This window comes from Crinia signifera, chromosome 4 (assembly GCF_055691185.1).
Source record: "Crinia signifera chromosome 4, ASM5569118v1, whole genome shotgun sequence".
Taxonomy (NCBI): Eukaryota; Metazoa; Chordata; class Amphibia; order Anura; family Myobatrachidae; genus Crinia; species Crinia signifera.
In genome coordinates this window covers 36252072-36268795 of record NC_139220.1, presented here as the reverse complement: position 1 = coordinate 36268795, position 16724 = coordinate 36252072, and positions in this window count along the sequence as shown.

The window sequence follows — 16724 nt, the reverse complement described above, 5'->3', positions numbered from 1 at the left end:
GCTCCGGTCCTGTCGTTTTGGTCAAAAAATGAAAATTCTAAAAGTTCCTGTTTTTCTGCTTTAAACTCAAGGTACACATCCAAAATGCATTACTGAGTTGAAAGAAGTTGATTCTGGTGCATGGTTTTGAAATCGCAGTCAGAAAAAAAATAACATCAATATCAACATTTTTATCAGCTCCGGTCCTGTCGTTTTGGTCAAAAAATGAAAATTCTAAAAGTTCCTGTTTTTCTGCTTTAAACTCAAGGTACACATCCAAAATGCATTACTGAGTTGAAAGAAGTTGATTCTGGTGCATGGTTTTGAAATCGCAGTCAGAAAAAAAATAACATCAATATCAACATTTTTATCAGCTCCGATACTGTCGTTTTGGTCAAAAAATGAAAATTCTAAAAGTTCCTGTTTTTCTGCTTTAAACTCAAGGTACACATCCAAAATGCATTACTGAGTTGAAAGAAGTTGATTCTGGTGCATGGTTTTGAAATCGCAGTCAGAAAAAAAAGAACATCCATATCAACATTTTTATCAGCTCCGGTCCTGTCGTTTTGGTTAACAAATGAAAATTCTAAAAGTTCCTGTTTTTCTGCTTTAAACTCTAGGTACACATCCAAAATGCATTACTGAGTTGAAAGAAGTTGATTCTGGTGCATGGTTTTGAAACCGCAGTCAGAAAAAAATTACATCCATATCAACGTTTTTATCAGCTCCGGTCCTGTCGTTTTGGTCAAAAAATGAAAATTCTAAAAGTTCCTGTTTTTCTGCTTTAAACTCTAGGTACACATCCAAAATGCATTACTGAGTTGAAAGAAGTTGATTCTGGTGCATGGTTTTGAAACCGCAGTCAGAAAAAAAATTACATCAATATCAACATTTTTATCAGCTCCGGACCTGTCGTTTTGGTCAAAAAATGAAAATTCTAAAAGTTCCTGTTTTTCTGCTTTAAACTCAAGGTACACATCCAAAATGCATTACTGAGTTGAAAGAAGTTAATTCTGTTGCATGGTTTTGAAATCGCAGTCAGAAAAAAATAACATCAATATCAACATTTTTATCAGCTCCGGTCCTGTCGTTTTGGTCAAAAAATGAAAATTCTAAAAGTTCCTGTTTTTCTGCTTTAAACTCTAGGTACACATCCAAAATGCATTACTGAGTTGAAAGAAGTGAATTCTGGTGCATGGTTTTGAAATCGCAGTCAGAAAAAAAAGAACATCCATATCAACATTTTTATCAGCTCCGGTCCTGTCGTTTTGGTCAACAAATGAAAATTCTAAAAGTTCCGGTTTTTCTGCTTTAAACTCTAGGTACACATCCAAAATGCATTACTGAGTTGAAAGAAGTTGATTCTGGTGCATGGTTTTGAAACCGCAGTCAGAAAAAAATTACATCCATATCAACATTTTTATCAGCTCCGGTCCTGTCGTTTTGGTCAAAAAATGAAAATTCTAAAAGTTCCTGTTTTTCTGCTTTAAACTCTAGGTACACATCCAAAATGCATTACTGAGTTGAAAGAAGTTGATTCTGGTGCATGGTTTTGAAACCGCAGTCAGAAAAAAAATTACATCAATATCAACATTTTTATCAGCTCCGGTCCTGTCGTTTTGGTCAAAAAATGAAAATTCTAAAAGATCCTGTTTTTCTGCTTTAAACTCTAGGTACACATCCAAAATGCATTACTGAGTTGAAAGAAGTGAATTTTGATGCATGGTTTTGAAATCGCAGTCAGAAAAAAAAAACATCCATATCAACATTTTTATCAGCTCCGGTCCTGTCGTTTTGGTCAAAAAATAAAAATACTAAAAGTTCTTGTTTTTCTGCTTTAAACTCAAGGTACACATCCAAAATGCATTACTGAGTTGAAAGAAGTTGATTCTGGTGCCTGGTTTTGAAATCTCAGTCAGAAAAAAAATAACATCAATATCAACATTTTTATCAGCTCCGGTCCTGTCGTTTTGGTCAAAAAATGAAAATTCTAAAAGTTCCTGTTTTTCTGCTTTAAACTCAAGGTACACATCCAAAATGCATTACTGAGTTGAAAGAAGTTGATTCTGGTGCATGGTTTTGAAATCGCAGTCAGAAAAAAAATAACATCAATATCAACATTTTTATCAGCTCCGGTCCTGTCGTTTTGGTCAAAAAATGAAAATTCTAAAAGTTCCTGTTTTTCTGCTTTAAACTCAAGGTACACATCCAAAATGCATTACTGAGTTGAAAGAAGTTGATTCTGGTGCATGGTTTTGAAATCGCAGTCAGAAAAAAAATAACATCAATATCAACATTTTTATCAGCTCCGATACTGTCGTTTTGGTCAAAAAATGAAAATTCTAAAAGTTCCTGTTTTTCTGCTTTAAACTCAAGGTACACATCCAAAATGCATTACTGAGTTGAAAGAAGTTGATTCTGGTGCATGGTTTTGAAATCGCAGTCAGAAAAAAAAGAACATCCATATCAACATTTTTATCAGCTCCGGTCCTGTCGTTTTGGTCAACAAATGAAAATTCTAAAAGTTCCGGTTTTTCTGCTTTAAACTCAAGGTACACATCCAAAATGCATTACTGAGTTGAAAGAAGTTGATTCTGGTGCATGGTTTTGAAACCGCAGTCAGAAAAAAATTACATCCATATCAACATTTTTATCAGCTCCGGTCCTGTCGTTTTGGTCAAAAAATGAAAATTCTAAAAGTTCCTGTTTTTCTGCTTTAAACTCTAGGTACACATCCAAAATGCATTACTGAGTTGAAAGAAGTTGATTCTGGTGCATGGTTTTGAAACCGCAGTCAGAAAAAAAATTACATCAATATCAACATTTTTATCAGCTCCGGACCTGTCGTTTTGGTCAAAAAATGAAAATTCTAAAAGTTCCTGTTTTTCTGCTTTAAACTCAAGGTACACATCCAAAATGCATTACTGAGTTGAAAGAAGTTGATTCTGGTGCATGGTTTTGAAATCGCAGTCAGAAAAAAAATTACATCAATATCAACATTTTTATCAGCTCCGGACCTGTCGTTTTGGTCAAAAAATGAAAATTCTAAAAGTTCCTGTTTTTCTGCTTTAAACTCTAGGTACACATCCAAAATGCATTACTGAGTTGAAAGAAGTGAATTCTGGTGCATGGTTTTGAAATCGCAGTCAGAAAAAAAATTACATCAATATCAACATTTTTATCAGCTCCGGACCTGTCGTTTTGGTCAAAAAATGAAAATTCTAAAAGTTCCTGTTTTTCTGCTTTAAACTCAAGGTACAAATCCAAAATGCATTACTGAGTTGAAAGAAGTTGATTCTGGTGCATGGTTTTGAAATCGCAGTCAGAAAAAAATAACATCAATATCAACATTTTTATCAGCTCCGGTACTGTCGTTTTGGTCAAAAAATGAAAATTCTAAAAGTTCCTGTTTTTCTGCTTTAAACTCAAGGTACACATCCAAAATGCATTACTGAGTTGAAAGAAGTTGATTCTGGTGCATGGTTTTGAAATCGCAGTCAGAAAAAAAATAACATCAATATCAACATTTTTATCAGCTCCGGTCCTGTCGTTTTGGTCAAAAAATGAAAATTCTAAAAGTTCCTGTTTTTCTGCTTTAAACTCAAGGTACACATCCAAAATGCATTACTGAGTTGAAAGAAGTTGATTCTGGTGCATGGTTTTGAAATCGCAGTCAGAAAAAAAATAACATCAATATCAACATTTTTATCAGCTCCGATACTGTCGTTTTGGTCAAAAAATGAAAATTCTAAAAGTTCCTGTTTTTCTGCTTTAAACTCAAGGTACACATCCAAAATGCATTACTGAGTTGAAAGAAGTTGATTCTGGTGCATGGTTTTGAAATCGCAGTCAGAAAAAAAAGAACATCCATATCAACATTTTTATCAGCTCCGGTCCTGTCGTTTTGGTTAACAAATGAAAATTCTAAAAGTTCCTGTTTTTCTGCTTTAAACTCTAGGTACACATCCAAAATGCATTACTGAGTTGAAAGAAGTTGATTCTGGTGCATGGTTTTGAAACCGCAGTCAGAAAAAAATTACATCCATATCAACATTTTTATCAGCTCCGGTCCTGTCGTTTTGGTCAAAAAATGAAAATTCTAAAAGTTCCTGTTTTTCTGCTTTAAACTCTAGGTACACATCCAAAATGCATTACTGAGTTGAAAGAAGTTGATTCTGGTGCATGGTTTTGAAACCGCAGTCAGAAAAAAAATTACATCAATATCAACATTTTTATCAGCTCCGGACCTGTCGTTTTGGTCAAAAAATGAAAATTCTAAAAGTTCCTGTTTTTCTGCTTTAAACTCAAGGTACACATCCAAAATGCATTACTGAGTTGAAAGAAGTTAATTCTGTTGCATGGTTTTGAAATCGCAGTCAGAAAAAAATAACATCAATATCAACATTTTTATCAGCTCCGGTCCTGTCGTTTTGGTCAAAAAATGAAAATTCTAAAAGTTCCTGTTTTTCTGCTTTAAACTCTAGGTACACATCCAAAATGCATTACTGAGTTGAAAGAAGTGAATTCTGGTGCATGGTTTTGAAATCGCAGTCAGAAAAAAAAGAACATCCATATCAACATTTTTATCAGCTCCGGTCCTGTCGTTTTGGTCAACAAATGAAAATTCTAAAAGTTCCGGTTTTTCTGCTTTAAACTCTAGGTACACATCCAAAATGCATTACTGAGTTGAAAGAAGTTGATTCTGGTGCATGGTTTTGAAACCGCAGTCAGAAAAAAATTACATCCATATCAACATTTTTATCAGCTCCGGTCCTGTCGTTTTGGTCAAAAAATGAAAATTCTAAAAGTTCCTGTTTTTCTGCTTTAAACTCTAGGTACACATCCAAAATGCATTACTGAGTTGAAAGAAGTTGATTCTGGTGCATGGTTTTGAAACCGCAGTCAGAAAAAAAATTACATCAATATCAACATTTTTATCAGCTCCGGACCTGTCGTTTTGGTAAAAAAATGAAAATTCTAAAAGTTCCTGTTTTTCTGCTTTAAACTCAAGGTACACATCCAAAATGCATTACTGAGTTGAAAGAAGTTGATTCTGGTGCATGGTTTTGAAATCGCAGTCAGAAAAAAAATAACATCAATATCAACATTTTTATCAGCTCCGGTCCTGTCGTTTTGGTCAAAAAATGAAAATTCTAAAAGATCCTGTTTTTCTGCTTTAAACTCTAGGTACACATCCAAAATGCATTACTGAGTTGAAAGAAGTGAATTTTGATGCATGGTTTTGAAATCGCAGTCAGAAAAAAAAAACATCCATATCAACATTTTTATCAGCTCCGGTCCTGTCGTTTTGGTCAAAAAATAAAAATACTAAAAGTTCCTGTTTTTCTGCTTTAAACTCAAGGTACACATCCAAAATGCATTACTGAGTTGAAAGAAGTTGATTCTGGTGCATGGTTTTGAAACCGCAGTCAGAAAAAAAATTACATCAATATCAACATTTTTATCAGCTCCGGACCTGTCGTTTTGGTAAAAAAATGAAAATTCTAAAAGTTCCTGTTTTTCTGCTTTAAACTCAAGGTACACATCCAAAATGCATTACTGAGTTGAAAGAAGTTGATTCTGGTGCATGGTTTTGAAATCGCAGTCAGAAAAAAAATAACATCAATATCAACATTTTTATCAGCTCCGGTCCTGTCGTTTTGGTCAAAAAATGAAAATTCTAAAAGATCCTGTTTTTCTGCTTTAAACTCTAGGTACACATCCAAAATGCATTACTGAGTTGAAAGAAGTGAATTTTGATGCATGGTTTTGAAATCGCAGTCAGAAAAAAAAAACATCCATATCAACATTTTTATCAGCTCCGGTCCTGTCGTTTTGGTCAAAAAATAAAAATACTAAAAGTTCCTGTTTTTCTGCTTTAAACTCAAGGTACACATCCAAAATGCATTACTGAGTTGAAAGAAGTTGATTCTGGTGCATGGTTTTGAAATCGCAGTCAGAAAAAAAAGAACATCCATATCAACATTTTTATCAGCTCCGGTCCTGTCGTTTTGGTCAAAAAATGAAAATTCTAAAAGTTCCTGTTTTTCTGCTTTAAACTCTAGGTACACATCCAAAATGCATTACTGAGTTGAAAGAAGTTGATTCTGGTGCATGGTTTTAAAACCGCAGTCAGAAAAAAAATTACATCAATATCAACATTTTTATCAGCTCCGGACCTGTCGTTTTGGTAAAAAAATGAAAATTCTAAAAGTTCCTGTTTTTCTGCTTTAAACTCAAGGTACACATCCAAAATGCATTACTGAGTTGAAAGAAGTTGATTCTGGTGCATGGTTTTGAAATCGCAGTCAGAAAAAAAATAACATCAATATCAACATTTTTATCAGCTCCGGTCCTGTCGTTTTGGTCAAAAAATGAAAATTCTAAAAGATCCTGTTTTTCTGCTTTAAACTCTAGGTACACATCCAAAATGCATTACTGAGTTGAAAGAAGTGAATTTTGATGCATGGTTTTGAAATCGCAGTCAGAAAAAAAAAACATCCATATCAACATTTTTATCAGCTCCGGTCCTGTCGTTTTGGTCAAAAAATAAAAATACTAAAAGTTCTTGTTTTTCTGCTTTAAACTCAAGGTACACATCCAAAATGCATTACTGAGTTGAAAGAAGTTGATTCTGGTGCCTGGTTTTGAAATCTCAGTCAGAAAAAAAATAACATCAATATCAACATTTTTATCAGCTCCGGTCCTGTCGTTTTGGTCAAAAAATGAAAATTCTAAAAGTTCCTGTTTTTCTGCTTTAAACTCAAGGTACACATCCAAAATGCATTACTGAGTTGAAAGAAGTTGATTCTGGTGCATGGTTTTGAAATCGCAGTCAGAAAAAAAATAACATCAATATCAACATTTTTATCAGCTCCGGTCCTGTCGTTTTGGTCAAAAAATGAAAATTCTAAAAGTTCCTGTTTTTCTGCTTTAAACTCAAGGTACACATCCAAAATGCATTACTGAGTTGAAAGAAGTTGATTCTGGTGCATGGTTTTGAAATCGCAGTCAGAAAAAAAATAACATCAATATCAACATTTTTATCAGCTCCGATACTGTCGTTTTGGTCAAAAAATGAAAATTCTAAAAGTTCCTGTTTTTCTGCTTTAAACTCAAGGTACACATCCAAAATGCATTACTGAGTTGAAAGAAGTTGATTCTGGTGCATGGTTTTGAAATCGCAGTCAGAAAAAAAAGAACATCCATATCAACATTTTTATCAGCTCCGGTCCTGTCGTTTTGGTCAACAAATGAAAATTCTAAAAGTTCCGGTTTTTCTGCTTTAAACTCAAGGTACACATCCAAAATGCATTACTGAGTTGAAAGAAGTTGATTCTGGTGCATGGTTTTGAAACCGCAGTCAGAAAAAAATTACATCCATATCAACATTTTTATCAGCTCCGGTCCTGTCGTTTTGGTCAAAAAATGAAAATTCTAAAAGTTCCTGTTTTTCTGCTTTAAACTCTAGGTACACATCCAAAATGCATTACTGAGTTGAAAGAAGTTGATTCTGGTGCATGGTTTTGAAACCGCAGTCAGAAAAAAAATTACATCAATATCAACATTTTTATCAGCTCCGGACCTGTCGTTTTGGTCAAAAAATGAAAATTCTAAAAGTTCCTGTTTTTCTGCTTTAAACTCAAGGTACACATCCAAAATGCATTACTGAGTTGAAAGAAGTTGATTCTGGTGCATGGTTTTGAAATCGCAGTCAGAAAAAAAATTACATCAATATCAACATTTTTATCAGCTCCGGACCTGTCGTTTTGGTCAAAAAATGAAAATTCTAAAAGTTCCTGTTTTTCTGCTTTAAACTCTAGGTACACATCCAAAATGCATTACTGAGTTGAAAGAAGTGAATTCTGGTGCATGGTTTTGAAATCGCAGTCAGAAAAAAAATTACATCAATATCAACATTTTTATCAGCTCCGGACCTGTCGTTTTGGTCAAAAAATGAAAATTCTAAAAGTTCCTGTTTTTCTGCTTTAAACTCAAGGTACAAATCCAAAATGCATTACTGAGTTGAAAGAAGTTGATTCTGGTGCATGGTTTTGAAATCGCAGTCAGAAAAAAATAACATCAATATCAACATTTTTATCAGCTCCGGTACTGTCGTTTTGGTCAAAAAATGAAAATTCTAAAAGTTCCTGTTTTTCTGCTTTAAACTCAAGGTACACATCCAAAATGCATTACTGAGTTGAAAGAAGTTGATTCTGGTGCATGGTTTTGAAATCGCAGTCAGAAAAAAAATAACATCAATATCAACATTTTTATCAGCTCCGGTCCTGTCGTTTTGGTCAAAAAATGAAAATTCTAAAAGTTCCTGTTTTTCTGCTTTAAACTCAAGGTACACATCCAAAATGCATTACTGAGTTGAAAGAAGTTGATTCTGGTGCATGGTTTTGAAATTGCAGTCAGAAAAAAAATAACATCAATATCAACATTTTTATCAGCTCCGGTACTGTCGTTTTGGTCAAAAAATGAAAATTCTAAAAGTTCCTGTTTTTCTGCTTTAAACTCAAGGTACACATCCAAAATGCATTACTGAGTTGAAAGAAGTTGATTCTGGTGCATGGTTTTGAAATCGCAGTCAGAAAAAAAATAACATCAATATCAACATTTTTATCAGCTCCGGTACTGTCGTTTTGGTCAAAAAATGAAAATTCTAAAAGTTCCTGTTTTTCTGCTTTAAACTCTAGGTACACATCCAAAATGCATTACTGAGTTGAAAGAAGTTGATTCTGGTGCATGGTTTTGAAATCGCAGTCAGAAAAAAAATAACATCAATATCAACATTTTTATCAGCTCCGGTCCTGTCGTTTTGGTCAAAAAATGAAAATTCTAAAAGTTCCTGTTTTTCTGCTTTAAACTCAAGGTACACATCCAAAATGCATTACTGAGTTGAAAGAAGTTGATTCTGGTGCATGGTTTTGAAATCGCAGTCAGAAAAAAAATAACATCAATATCAACATTTTTATCAGCTCCGGTCCTGTCGTTTTGGTCAAAAAATGAAAATTCTAAAAGTTCCTGTTTTTCTGCTTTAAACTCAAGGTACACATCCAAAATGCATTACTGAGTTGAAAGAAGTTGATTCTGGTGCATGGTTTTGAAATCGCATTCAGAAAAAAAATAACATCCATATCAACATTTTTATCAGCTCCGGTCCTGTCGTTTTGGTCAACAAATGAAAATTCTAAAAGTTCCTGTTTTTCTGCTTTAAACTCTAGGTACACTTCCAAAATGCATTACTGAGTTGAAAGAAGTTGATTCTGGTGCATGGTTTTGAAACCGCAGTCAGAAAAAAATTACATCCATATCAACATTTTTATCAGCTCCGGTCCTGTCGTTTTGGTCAAAAAATGAAAATTCTAAAAGTTCCTGTTTTTCTGCTTTAAACTCTAGGTACACATCCAAAATGCATTACTGAGTTGAAAAAAGATGATTCTGGTGCATGGTTTTGAAACCGCAGTCAGAAAAAAAATTACATCAATATCAACATTTTTATCAGCTCCGGACCTGTCGTTTTGGTCAAAAAATGAAAATTCTAAAAGTTCCTGTTTTTCTGCTTTAAACTCTAGGTACACATCCAAAATGCATTACTGAGTTGAAAGAAGTGAATTCTGGTGCATGGTTTTGAAATCGCAGTCAGAAAAAAAATTACATCAATATCAACATTTTTATCAGCTCCGGACCTGTCGTTTTGGTCAAAAAATGAAAATTCTAAAAGTTCCTGTTTTTCTGCTTTAAACTCAAGGTACACATCCAAAATGCATTACTGAGTTGAAAGAAGTTGATTCTGGTGCATGGTTTTGAAATCGCAGTCAGAAAAAAAATAACATCAATATCAACATTTTTATCAGCTCCGGTCCTGTCGTTTTGGTCAAAAAATGAAAATTCTAAAAGTTCCTGTTTTTCTGCTTTAAACTCAAGGTACACATCCAAAATGCATTACTGAGTTGAAAGAAGTTGATTCTGGTGCATGGTTTTGAAATTGCAGTCAGAAAAAAAATAACATCAATATCAACATTTTTATCAGCTCCGGTACTGTCGTTTTGGTCAAAAAATGAAAATTCTAAAAGTTCCTGTTTTTCTGCTTTAAACTCAAGGTACACATCCAAAATGCATTACTGAGTTGAAAGAAGTTGATTCTGGTGCATGGTTTTGAAATCGCAGTCAGAAAAAAAATAACATCAATATCAACATTTTTATCAGCTCCGGTCCTGTCGTTTTGGTCAAAAAATGAAAATTCTAAAAGTTCCTGTTTTTCTGCTTTAAACTCAAGGTACACATCCAAAATGCATTACTGAGTTGAAAGAAGTTGATTCTGGTGCATGGTTTTGAAATCGCAGTCAGAAAAAAAATAACATCAATATCAACATTTTTATCAGCTCCGGTACTGTCGTTTTGGTCAAAAAATGAAAATTCTAAAAGTTCCTGTTTTTCTGCTTTAAACTCTAGGTACACATCCAAAATGCATTACTGAGTTGAAAGAAGTTGATTCTGGTGCATGGTTTTGAAACCGCAGTCAAAAAAAAATACATCCATATCAACATTTTTATCAGCTCCGGTCCTGTCGTTTTGGTCAAAAAATGAAAATTCTAAAAGTTCCTGTTTTTCTGCTTTAAACTCTAGGTACACATCCAAAATGCATTACTGAGTTGAAAGAAGTTGATTCTGGTGCATGGTTTTGAAACCGCAGTCAGAAAAAAAATTACATCAATATCAACATTTTTATCAGCTCCGGACCTGTCGTTTTGGTCAAAAAATGAAAATTCTAAAAGTTCCTGTTTTTCTGCTTTAAACTCAAGGTACACATCCAAAATGCATTACTGAGTTGAAAGAAGTTGATTCTGGTGCATGGTTTTGAAATCGCAGTCAGAAAAAAAAGAACATCCATATCAACATTTTTATCAGCTCCGGTCCTGTCGTTTTGGTCAAAAAATGAAAATTCTAAAAGTTCCTGTTTTTCTGCTTTAAACTCTAGGTACACATCCAAAATGCATTACTGAGTTGAAAGAAGTGAATTCTGATGCATGGTTTTGAAACCGCAGTCAGAAAAAAAATTTCATGCATATCAACATTTTTATTCGCATCGGACCTGTCGTTTTGGTCAAAAAATGAAAATTCTAAAAGTTCCTGTTTTTCTGCTTTAAACTCTAGGTACACATCCAAAATGCATTACTGAGTTGAAAGAAGTGAATTCTGGTGCATGGTTTTGAAATCGCAGTCAGAAAAAAAATTACATCAATATCAACATTTTTATCAGCTCCGGACCTGTCGTTTTGGTCAAAAAATGAAAATTCTAAAAGTTCCTGTTTTTCTGCTTTAAACTCAAGGTACACATCCAAAATGCATTACTGAGTTGAAAGAAGTTGATTCTGGTGCATGGTTTTGAAATCGCAGTCAGAAAAAAAATAACATCAATATCAACATTTTTATCAGCTCCGGTACTGTCGTTTTGGTCAAAAAATTAAAATTCTAAAAGTTCCTGTTTTTCTGCTTTAAACTCAAGGTACACATCCAAAATGCATTACTGAGTTTAAAGAAGTTGATTCTGGTGCATGGTTTTGAAATCGCAGTCAGAAAAAAAATAACATCAATATCAACATTTTTATCAGCTCCAGTCCTGTCGTTTTGGTCAAAAAATGAAAATTCTAAAAGTTCCTGTTTTTCTGCTTTAAACTCAAGGTACACATCCAAAATGCATTACTGAGTTGAAAGAAGTTGATTCTGGTGCATGGTTTTGAAATCGCAGTCAGAAAAAAAATAACATCAATATCAACATTTTTATCAGCTCCGGTCCTGTCGTTTTGGTCAAAAAATGAAAATTCTAAAAGTTCCTGTTTTTCTGCTTTAAACTCAAGGTACACATCCAAAATGCATTACTGAGTTGAAAGAAGTTGATTCTGGTGCATGGTTTTGAAATCGCAGTCAGAAAAAAAATAACATCAATATCAACATTTTTATCAGCTCCGGTCCTGTCGTTTTGGTCAAAAAATGAAAATTCTAAAAGTTCCTGTTTTTCTGCTTTAAACTCAAGGTACACATCCAAAATGCAGTACTGAGTTGAAAGAAGTTGATTCTGGTGCATGGTTTTGAAATCGCAGTCAGAAAAAAAATAACATCAATATCAACATTTTTATCAGCTCCGGTCCTGTCGTTTTGGTCAAAAAATGAAAATTCTAAAAGTTCCTGTTTTTCTGCTTTAAACTCAAGGTACACATCCAAAATGCATTACTGAGTTGAAAGAAGTTGATTCTGGTGCATGGTTTTGAAATCGCAGTCAGAAAAAAAATAACATCAATATCAACATTTTTATCAGCTCCGGTCCTGTCGTTTTGGTCAAAAAATGAAAATTCTAAAAGTTCCTGTTTTTCTGCTTTAAACTCAAGGTACACATCCAAAATGCATTACTGAGTTGAAAGAAGTTGATTCTGGTGCATGGTTTTGAAATCGCAGTCAGAAAAAAAATAACATCAATATCAACATTTTTATCAGCTCCATTACTGTCGTTTTGGTCAAAAAATGAAAATTCTAAAAGTTCCTGTTTTTCTGCTTTAAACTCAAGGTACACATCCAAAATGCATTACTGAGTTGAAAGAAGTTGATTCTGGTGCATGGTTTTGAAATCGCAGTCAGAAAAAAAATAACATCAATATCAACATTTTTATCAGCTCCGGTCCTGTCGTTTTGGTCAAAAAATGAAAATTCTAAAAGTTCCTGTTTTTCTGCTTTAAACTCAAGGTACACATCCAAAATGCATTACTGAGTTGAAAGAAGTTGATTCTGGTGCATGGTTTTGAAATCGCAGTCAGAAAAAAAATAACATCAATATCAACATTTTTATCAGCTCCGGTCCTGTCGTTTTGGTCAAAAAATGAAAATTCTAAAAGTTCCTGTTTTTCTGCTTTAAACTCTAGGTACACATCCAAAATGCATTACTGAGTTGAAATAAGTTGATTCTGGTGCATGGTTTTGAAATCGCAGTCAGAAAAAAAATAACATCAATATCAACATTTTTATCAGCTCCGGTCCTGTCGTTTTGGTCAAAAAATGAAAATTCTAAAAGTTCCTGTTTTTCTGCTTTAAACTCTAGGTACACATCCAAAATGCATTACTGAGTTGAAAGAAGTGAATTCTGGTGCATGGTTTTGAAATCGCAGTCAGAAAAAAAAGAACATCCATATCAACATTTTTATCAGCTCCGGTCCTGTCGTTTTGGTCAACAAATGAAAATTCGAAAAGTTCCTGTTTTTCTGCTTTAAACTCTAGGTACACATCCAAAATGCATTACTGAGTTGAAAGAAGTTGATTCTGGTGCATGGTTTTGAAATCGCAGTCAGAAAAAAAATAACATCAATATCAACATTTTTATCAGCTCCGGTACTGTCGTTTTGGTCAAAAAATGAAAATTCTAAAAGTTCCTGTTTTTCTGCTTTAAACTCTAGGTACACATCCAAAATGCATTACTGAGTTGAAAGAAGTTGATTCTGGTGCATGGTTTTGAAATCGCAGTCAGAAAAAAAATAACATCAATATCAACATTTTTATCAGCTCCGGTCCTGTCGTTTTGGTCAAAAAATGAAAATTCTAAAAGTTCCTGTTTTTCTGCTTTAAACTCTAGGTACACATCCAAAATGCATTACTGAGTTGAAAGAAGTGAATTCTGGTGCATGGTTTTGAAATCGCAGTCAGAAAAAAAAGAACATCCATATCAACATTTTTATCAGCTCCGGTCCTGTCGTTTTGGTCAAAAAATTAAAATTCTAAAAGTTCCTGTTTTTCTGCTTTAAACTCTAGGTACACATCCAAAATGCATTACTGAGTTGAAAGAAGTTGATTCTGGTGCATGGTTTTGAAATCGCAGTCAGAAAAAAAATAACATCAATATCAACATTTTTATCAGCTCCGGTACTGTCGTTTTGGTCAAAAAATGAAAATTCTAAAAGTTCCTGTTTTTCTGCTTTAAACTCAAGGTACACATCCAAAATGCATTACTGAGTTGAAAGAAGTTAATTCTGGTGCATGGTTTTGAAATCGCAGTCAGAAAAAAAATAACATCAATATCAACATTTTTATCAGCTCCGGTCCTGTCGTTTTGGTCAAAAAATGAAAATTCTAAAAGTTCCTGTTTTTCTGCTTGAAACTCAAGGTACACATCCAAAATGCATTACTGAGTTGAAAGAAGTTAATTCTGTTGCATGGTTTTGAAATCGCAGTCAGAAAAAAATAACATCAATATCAACATTTTTATCAGCTCCGGTCCTGTCGTTTTGGTCAAAAAATGAAAATTCTAAAAGTTCCTGTTTTTCTGCTTTAAACTCTAGGTACACATCCAAAATGCATTACTGAGTTGAAAGAAGTGAATTCTGGTGCATGGTTTTGAAATCGCAGTCAGAAAAAAAAGAACATCCATATCAACATTTTTATCAGCTCCGGTCCTGTCGTTTTGGTCAACAAATGAAAATTCTAAAAGTTCCGGTTTTTCTGCTTTAAACTCTAGGTACACATCCAAAATGCATTACTGAGTTGAAAGAAGTTGATTCTGGTGCATGGTTTTGAAACCGCAGTCAGAAAAAAATTACATCCATATCAACATTTTTATCAGCTCCGGTCCTGTCGTTTTGGTCAAAAAATGAAAATTCTAAAAGTTCCTGTTTTTCTGCTTTAAACTCAAGGTACACATCCAAAATGCATTACTGAGTTGAAAGAAGTTGATTCTGGTGCATGGTTTTGAAATCGCAGTCAGAAAAAAAATAACATCAATATCAACATTTTTATCAGCTCCGGTCCTGTCGTTTTGGTCAAAAAATGAAAATTCTAAAAGTTCCTGTTTTTCTGCTTTAAACTCAAGGTACACATCCAAAATGCATTACTGAGTTGAAAGAAGTTGATTCTGGTGCATGGTTTTGAAATTGCAGTCAGAAAAAAAATAACATCAATATCAACATTTTTATCAGCTCCGGTACTGTCGTTTTGGTCAAAAAATGAAAATTCTAAAAGTTCCTGTTTTTCTGCTTTAAACTCAAGGTACACATCCAAAATGCATTACTGAGTTGAAAGAAGTTGATTCTGGTGCATGGTTTTGAAATCGCAGTCAGAAAAAAAATAACATCAATATCAACATTTTTATCAGCTCCGGTCCTGTCGTTTTGGTCAAAAAATGAAAATTCTAAAAGTTCCTGTTTTTCTGCTTTAAACTCAAGGTACACATCCAAAATGCATTACTGAGTTGAAAGAAGTTGATTCTGGTGCATGGTTTTGAAATCGCAGTCAGAAAAAAAATAACATCAATATCAACATTTTTATCAGCTCCGGTACTGTCGTTTTGGTCAAAAAATGAAAATTCTAAAAGTTCCTGTTTTTCTGCTTTAAACTCTAGGTACACATCCAAAATGCATTACTGAGTTGAAAGAAGTTGATTCTGGTGCATGGTTTTGAAATCGCAGTCAGAAAAAAAATAACATCAATATCAACATTTTTATCAGCTCCGGTCCTGTCGTTTTGGTCAAAAAATGAAAATTCTAAAAGTTCCTGTTTTTCTGCTTTAAACTCAAGGTACACATCCAAAATGCATTACTGAGTTGAAAGAAGTTGATTCTGGTGCATGGTTTTGAAATCGCAGTCAGAAAAAAAATAACATCAATATCAACATTTTTATCAGCTCCGGTCCTGTCGTTTTGGTCAAAAAATGAAAATTCTAAAAGTTCCTGTTTTTCTGCTTTAAACTCAAGGTACACATCCAAAATGCATTACTGAGTTGAAAGAAGTTGATTCTGGTGCATGGTTTTGAAATCGCAGTCAGAAAAAAAATAACATCAATATCAACATTTTTATCAGCTCCGGTCCTGTCGTTTTGGTCAAAAAATGAAAATTCTAAAAGTTCCTGTTTTTCTGCTTTAAACTCTAGGTACACATCCAAAATGCATTACTGAGTTGAAAGAAGTGAATTCTGGTGCATGGTTTTGAAATCGCAGTCAGAAAAAAAAGAACATCCATATCAACATTTTTATCAGCTCCGGTCCTGTCGTTTTGGTCAACAAATGAAAATTCTAAAAGTTCCTGTTTTTCTGCTTTAAACTCTAGGTACACATCCAAAATGCATTACTGAGTTGAAAGAAGTTGATTCTGGTGCATGGTTTTGAAACCGCAGTCAAAAAAAAATACATCCATATCAACATTTTTATCAGCTCCGGTCCTGTCGTTTTGGTCAAAAAATGAAAATTCTAAAAGTTCCTGTTTTTCTGCTTTAAACTCTAGGTACACATCCAAAATGCATTACTGAGTTGAAAGAAGTTGATTCTGGTGCATGGTTTTGAAACCGCAGTCAGAAAAAAAATTACATCAATATCAACATTTTTATCAGCTCCGGACCTGTCGTTTTGGTCAAAAAATGAAAATTCTAAAAGTTCCTGTTTTTCTGCTTTAAACTCAAGGTACACATCCAAAATGCATTACTGAGTTGAAAGAAGTTGATTCTGGTGCATGGTTTTGAAATCTCAGTCAGAAAAAAAATAACATCAATATCAACATTTTTATCAGCTCCGGTCCTGTCGTTTTGGTCAAAAAATGAAAATTCTAAAAGTTCCTGTTTTTCTGCTTTAAACTCAAGGTACACATCCAAAATGCATTACTGAGTTGAAAGAAGTTGATTCTGGTGCATGGTTTTGAAATCGCAGTCAGAAAAAAAATAACATCAATATCAACATTTTTATCAGCTCCGGTCCTGTCGTTTTGGTCAA